Source organism: Syngnathus scovelli, unplaced genomic scaffold, assembly GCF_024217435.2.
Source record: "Syngnathus scovelli strain Florida unplaced genomic scaffold, RoL_Ssco_1.2 HiC_scaffold_32, whole genome shotgun sequence".
Lineage (NCBI taxonomy): Eukaryota > Metazoa > Chordata > Actinopteri > Syngnathiformes > Syngnathidae > Syngnathus > Syngnathus scovelli.
In genome coordinates, this window is record NW_026061412.1 from 437,507 (window position 1) to 444,524 (window position 7,018).

The 7,018-nt window shown below is 41.8% G+C and overlaps 1 long non-coding RNA gene across 1 annotated transcript; it reads right to left on the bottom strand.

Moving 5' to 3' along the window:
- Positions 1-3,022: 3,022 nt before the first annotated feature.
- LOC137840013 (uncharacterized) lies at positions 3,023-6,466 on the bottom strand. The gene is made up of 3 exons (XR_011086402.1): positions 6,354-6,466; positions 3,295-3,465; positions 3,023-3,102 (listed from the first exon to the last, which is right to left on the bottom strand). It is a non-coding gene; the product is annotated as an uncharacterized lncRNA (long non-coding RNA).
- Between the last annotated feature and the right edge of the window lie 552 nt (positions 6,467-7,018).

A 7,018-nucleotide genomic window follows, 5' to 3' on the forward strand; every position in this document is an offset into this window, starting at 1 on the left:
TTTCTCCGGGACTGATGAGCGAAGCAGCATCAAGGGACAGACTGGCACTCGGTTCTGCGCTTGCGGCGCTGATATAGCGCTGTCCATGAACCCGTGGCAGGTGACGGTGATTCCACTGACAGGGGGGGCGTGGTCCCGTCGCAGGTGGCACCAGCACGTGACACTTGCTTCCTATTTATTTACCTTCTAGGTGCTAGAGGCTAAGTGTTAGAGGCTAAGTGTTAGAGGCTAAGTGTTAAAGGCAACACAATCCGAACAACACAACACAATACGAACAACTCAACACAATACGAACAACACAATATGAACAACACAACACAATACGAACAACACAACACAATACGAACAACACAACACAATACGAACAACACAACACAATACGAACAACACAACACATTACTAACAACACAACACAATACGGACAACACAACGATACTGCACTGAACAATACGATACCGCACTGAACAACATGATACCGCACTGAACAACACCATCCCGCACTGAACAACACCATGCCGCACTGAACAACACCATGCCGCACTGAATTACACCATGCCGCACTGAACTACACCATGCCGCACTTAACAACACCATGCCGCACTTAACAACACCATGCTGCACTGAACAACACCATGCCGCACTGAACAGCACCATGCCGCACTGAACAACACCATGCCGCACTGAACAACACCATGCCGCACTGAACTACACCATGCCGCACTGAACAACACCATGCTGCACTTAACAACACCATGCCGCACTGAACAACACCATGCCGCACTGAACAACACCATGCAGCACTGAACTACACCATGCCGTACTGAACAACACGACGCCGCACTGAACAACACGACGCCGCACAGAACAACACGACGCCGCACAGAATAACACAATACCGCACAAAACAACACAATACCGCACAAACAGTTTTAGATAATATTATGTCGCAGTCATGTGACGCGGACATGACGTCAATAGGCGGAACTCACGGCAAAAGTATAATCCGTGGGCGTGACTTGCAACAGGAAGTAGGAAAGCGGCAATGCTGGCAAACAAGACACAGCGGTTAGTAACACGACGACTAACAAGACAAATATTTTTGTTTTCAGCTTGCAACTTGACCGTCTAGAGCGTACAGGTAATTACAACTCATTGTTTTGAAAAATATGTTTTTTTTGTGTAGCCCTGAAAAGCGAGGGAGTGTGGCGTTTGGGAGGAACGTCGAACTCGGCGTCTGCTTCCAGCCACAGACGCCAAATTTCGACGATTATTTCGACTGGTCAACGGTTGTAAATGATTGCGTTGATTAAAAACGTTAACTCTACTCTTAACTTTGCCGTTTCAGATATGCGGGTATTACACCGCGGAAATGACGTCAATAGGCTGAACGCTCGCCAAAATTCAAATCTGTGGGCGCAATGGCCTTGAGCGAGACAACAGATACAAACACGACGATTATCAACAGAAATATCTTTATTTTCTGCTTGCAAGTGGACCGTCTAGAGCGTACACGGTAAGTACAACTCATTGTGTTTAAAAATATTTACGTTTGTGAATGTTGGTTGAGGCTAAATGTTAATGTTTAATTTCATTCCTTTAGGTTCCATGGTGTTTGTTGGCTGTATGTTTTCCACTGCAAGAAGAGGCTCGTATCATTGACCAGCAGGAGCTACAATGGTGAGTACCCCTTTCGTCGTCCATTTATGTGAAACACTTCCTATTTCACGTCTAACAGTACTCGATTTAACAAATAACCATAAATAAATACAGTGTGGGCAGTCAAGTTAACATATGTGATTATCCTGCCTAATATGTTTATCACAAATATGTCACTAATCACTAAAATGTTTGTTTATCACAACACCTTTGGACCTTCAGCAATCGATTATTTCCCTTCATCTACATAGAGACAGAACGATGGTGTCATAAACATCTCATTCATTTCACCAAATAACTTCACGCAGGTGGATAACGGCCGTCTCGGTCACGCTATGTTGCGTGATGCAGTTTTGAAGAACTAAATGCATTTATTCAATGAATAAGTCAAGCTAGATCTATGTTTACGATGTTGTAAGTTACGGTACCGATTGAAGTTGAGTCCGAAGCCAGTGGAAAACGGCACTGCGTTTGTGCTCTCCAGGTACAAATGTTGTGATCTCTGACTGACGACCGGGCGAGACTCGAGTAAGAGATGTCCAAACGAGCTCCGGCAGGGCGGGCCGAGGCGGAGTGAACGGGCGCCCTTCAGGCCGCCAATGACGAGCTGAGAGCCAAACTGATGGACGTCCAGTTAGAACTTCAGCAGGAGAAGAACAAGGTGAAAACCTCAACAGACAGACACTGCCTGCCTCCAGTGGCAGAGTTTACTTGTTTGAGAAGGAGTGGCTTATTCAAAACTAAGATTTATTTAATCTGTGTGTTCCCAGGCAAAATTGGATGTGATGCAATTCCAAATTTCACCACATGATGGTGCCCAATTTTGACTTCATAGGACATATTAAACACTTAGCTTGTTATTATGTTCAAGGTAATCATATTTGTTTATTATTCTAATGGCCTTTTCAAAACTATTCTGGATTACTACTTTGGATCTATTCTACATTACTCGGCAACAACATACTCTGTAACAGATTAGGCAGTATAATCACATATGTTAACTTGAGAGTGCCCACACTCAATCTACTTATCGTGATGTGTTAAATCAATTACTGTTAGACATTATTTGTCTGATAATCTACCAAATCTTTGAATTGAAGAATTTGTGATTTAATTAATGGCTTGCTATTATGTTCAGGGTAATCAGACTTGTATATAATTCTAATGGCCTTCTTTTGAAAACTATTCTGAATTACAACTTTGGATCTTATATTACTTTGCAACAATATACTCGGTGACAGATTAGGCAGTATAATCACATATGTTAACTTCAGTGCCCACACTGTATTTATTTATGGTTATTTGTTAAATCAAGTACTGTTAGACATGAAATAGGAAGTGTTTAAGATAAATGTTATGGTTACTCACAATTGTAGATTGCTCCTGGTCAATGATACGAGCCTCTTCTTGCAGTGGAAAACTTGCAGCCAACAAACACCGTGGAACCTAAAGGAATGAAATTAAACATTAACACTTCGCCTCGACCAATATTCACACGTACAACGCAACGCGGCTACACTTCTGCTAGGGTTAGCGCCTCAGCTACACGTTGCTATTACCGTGAACGCTAGCTACATCGACAACTTTAGTCAAACTACACAAACGTAAATCTCCTTAAACACAATGAGTGTTACTTACCGTGTACGCTCTAGACGGTCCAGATGCAAGCAGAAAATAAAGATATTTCTGTTGATAATCATCGTTGCTCAGTGGCTCACGGCCATCGCGCCAACAGATTTGAATTTTGGCGGAAGTTCCGCCAATTACGTCATATCCGCGGCACATGACTGCGACGTAATACCCGCTTATCTGAAACGGCAGTTAAAAGTAGAGTTACATCAAGTTTTCTTGGAACCTAAACGAATGAAAGAAAACTATCATTTGGCCACAACCAACATTCACAGATACAACACAATGTGACGTGCGGGGTTGAGGTTAAAGGTTGAGTGAAGGGCCCTCGTTTTAAACTACTTTTTTGAAAAGGAGTGGGAACAAGTAAGACATATTTAATTTATTTAATGGGAAGTAGTAAGACTTATTAAATTTATTTAATCTACTTTTCTTCCCAGGCAAAATTTTATGTGCTGCAATTCCAAATTTCCAAAGTGAATGAAGGAATGAAGTCCTTTAAATTATGATTTTGTATAAATACTAGGCATAAACACAAAATCTACGGCACAAAATGGGCAGACTTGTTTGAAAAGGACTGGTTACAAGACATACTTTTATAATTTATTTAATGGGAAGAAGACTTATTTAGTTTAATTGATCTATTTTTGTTCCCTGGCAAAATTCGATTTGCTGCAATTCCAAATTTCCAAAGTGAATGAAGGAAAGAAGTCGTTTAAATTATGATTTTTTATAAATACTAGGCATAGACACAAAATCTACGGCACAAAATGGGCAGACTTTACTTGTTTGAAGAGGACTGGTTACAAGACAAACTTTTCTGATGTATTTAATGGGAAGAAGACTTATTTAGTTTATTTAATCTATTTTTGTTCCCTGGCAAAATTGGATTTGCTGAAATTGTATTTTGCCAAATCTTGACTTGAGACCTGATAGGAAGTATTAAACGCTTAGTTAAATCAATACAAATTGGTAATAAGAGCGAGTAATGTTGGTTGAACCGATGAATGAAGGTTGAAAGCAATTTAAATTATGACTTTGTATAAATACTAGATATTAACAGAACATCTACTGCGCAAAATGGGCAGAGTTTACTTGTTTGAGAAGGAGTGGCTTATTCAAAACTAAGATTTATTTAATCTGTTTGTTCCCAGGCAAAATTGGATGTGATGCAATTCCAAATTTCACCACATGATGGTGCCCAATTTTGACTTCATAGGACATATTAGAATCAAGATGGCGGCGCGTGCACACGCAGCGGCCACTCTCTGTCCCGTTCGGTGTTGTGTGAGTGTTTACTGAGTGTTTGTCCGGCAGTTTTGTGTGTGTTCGTCTCGTGTGATACGTCGTGCTACTAGTGCGGCGGGCATGTTCTGCTCAACATCGGTGGAAGTGGATTTTATGGCGTTCTGGACTTTGGTGCGGAGAGATTAAGGGCGCTCGGACTGCTTCGTCATGGAGCGACGCCGGACTGGCCTGCTCTTCCTCCCCCGGTTGGACTGTGTCGTGAGCTCGGACTGCTCTGTCCTGGAGCATTGTTGGGATGCGTCGGCAGTGGGTCTGTGAAGCAGCAGAAGAGGGGCCAGCACGGAGACGTCGGGCCAGGCTTGCGGCCAACCCAGCTCGCCCAGCGTTCCATTCTCCTGGCGTACGTTCGTTCGCGACAAGATGGGTTGCGTTCGTCTGATAGGATCCACGAACCGGACAGTGCGTGCCTGCTGTGTGCTCGTGTTCACAGTGGCCTGGTTGACTGTCATCTTACCGGACTCTGCTGTGCATCGGGAGCGGCTAGCGTGCTATCACGCTTATTGTTCATTGATGTTGACTTCTTGTGTTATTTTTCCTGTGTTGTATGTGCGTTGTGAACTCTGTCTTGTCACCCTGGGATAGTGAGAAACGTAATTTCGATCTCTTTGTGTGTCTTGACATGCGAAGGAATTGACAATAAAGGAGACTTTGACTTTGACTTTGACTTTGATATTAAACACTTAGCTTGTTACTATGTTCAAGGTAATCAGATTTGTTTATTATTCTAATGGCCTTTTCAAAACTATTCTGGATTACTACTTTGGATCTATTCTACATTACTTGGCAACAACATACTCTGTAACAGATTAGGCAGTATAATCACATATGTTAACTTGAGAGTGCCCACACTCAATCTACTTATCGTGATGTGTTAAATCAATTACTGTTAGACATTATTTGTCTGATAATCTACCAAATCTTTGAATTGAAGAATTTGTGATTTAATTAATAGCTTGTTATTATCTTCAGGGTAATCAGACTTGTATATAATTCTAATGGCCTTCTTTTGAAAACTATTCTGAATTACAACTTTGGATCTTATATTACTTTGCAACAATATACTCGGTGACGGATTAGGCAGTATAATCACATATGTTAACTTCAGTGCCCACACTGTATTTATTTATGGTTATTTGTTAAATCAAGTACTGTTAGACATGAAATAGGAAGTGTTTAACATAAATGTTATGGCTACTCACCATTGTAGCTCGCTCCTGGTCAATGATACTTGTAGCTCGCTCCTGGTCAATGATACGAGCCTCTTCTTGCAGTGGAAAACTTAAAGCCAACAAACACCGTGGAACCTAAAGGAAGGAAATTAAACATTAACATTTAGCCTCAACCAACATTCACAGATGTAACGCAACGCAAACTACACAAACGTAAATATTTTTAAACACAATGAGTTGTACTTACCGTGTACGCTCTAGACGGTCCACTTGCAAGCAGAAAATAAAGATATTTCTGTTGATAGTCGTCGTTTATGTATCCGTTGTCTCGCTCAAGGCCATTGCGCCCACAGATTTGAATTTTGGCGACAGTTCAGCCTATTGACGTCATTTCCGCGGTGTAATACTCGCATATCTGAAACGGCAAAGTTAAGAGTAGAGTTAAATAAAGTTTTTAATCAACGCAATCATTTACAACCGTTGACCAGTCGAAATAATTGCCGAAATTCGACGTTCCCCCCAAACGCCACACTCACTCGCTTTTCAGGGCAACAAAAGTACTTCTTTTTAAAAACGATGAGTTGTACTTACCGTGTACGCTCTGGACGGTCCAGTTGCAAGCAGAAAATAAAAATATTTCTCTCGTTAGTCATAAGTTACCATCCGCTGTGTCTTTGTCAACATCGCCATTTTCCTACTTCCTGTTGCAAGCCACGCCCACGGATTTAAATTCTGGCGGAAGAGCCCGCCCATTGGCGTCGTTTTCGCGTATAGCAAATCCGATTGGTTGGGAAGGGGGCGCGGTTATGCAGCCGAGGGGTCCTGTGATCGGTGGGATGTAAAGTAGGCGTCGACGTCACGTCCGCGTCACGTGACCACGACGTGGCAGACGTCATATAGCAACCGCTGTTTTGTTTAGTAGACTTACAGTTGTTATGCATTGACATAATGGCGCACACTCCAAATGGATTTGAATAAATTAAATAATTCTTCTGCCCACTCCCTTTTAAACAAGTTAACTCTCCCCGCGGATTTGAATTCCGGTGGAAGTTTCGCCCATCGACGTCACGTCTGTCACGTGACCACAACGTGGCAGATGTCATATAGCAACCGCTGTTTTGTTTAGTAGATTTACAGTTGTTATGCATTGGCATAATGGTGTGCACTCAAAATAGATTTAAATAAATTAAATATTTCTTCTGCCCACTCCCTTTTAAACAAGTTAACTCTGCCCACGGATTCTAATTTCGGAGGAA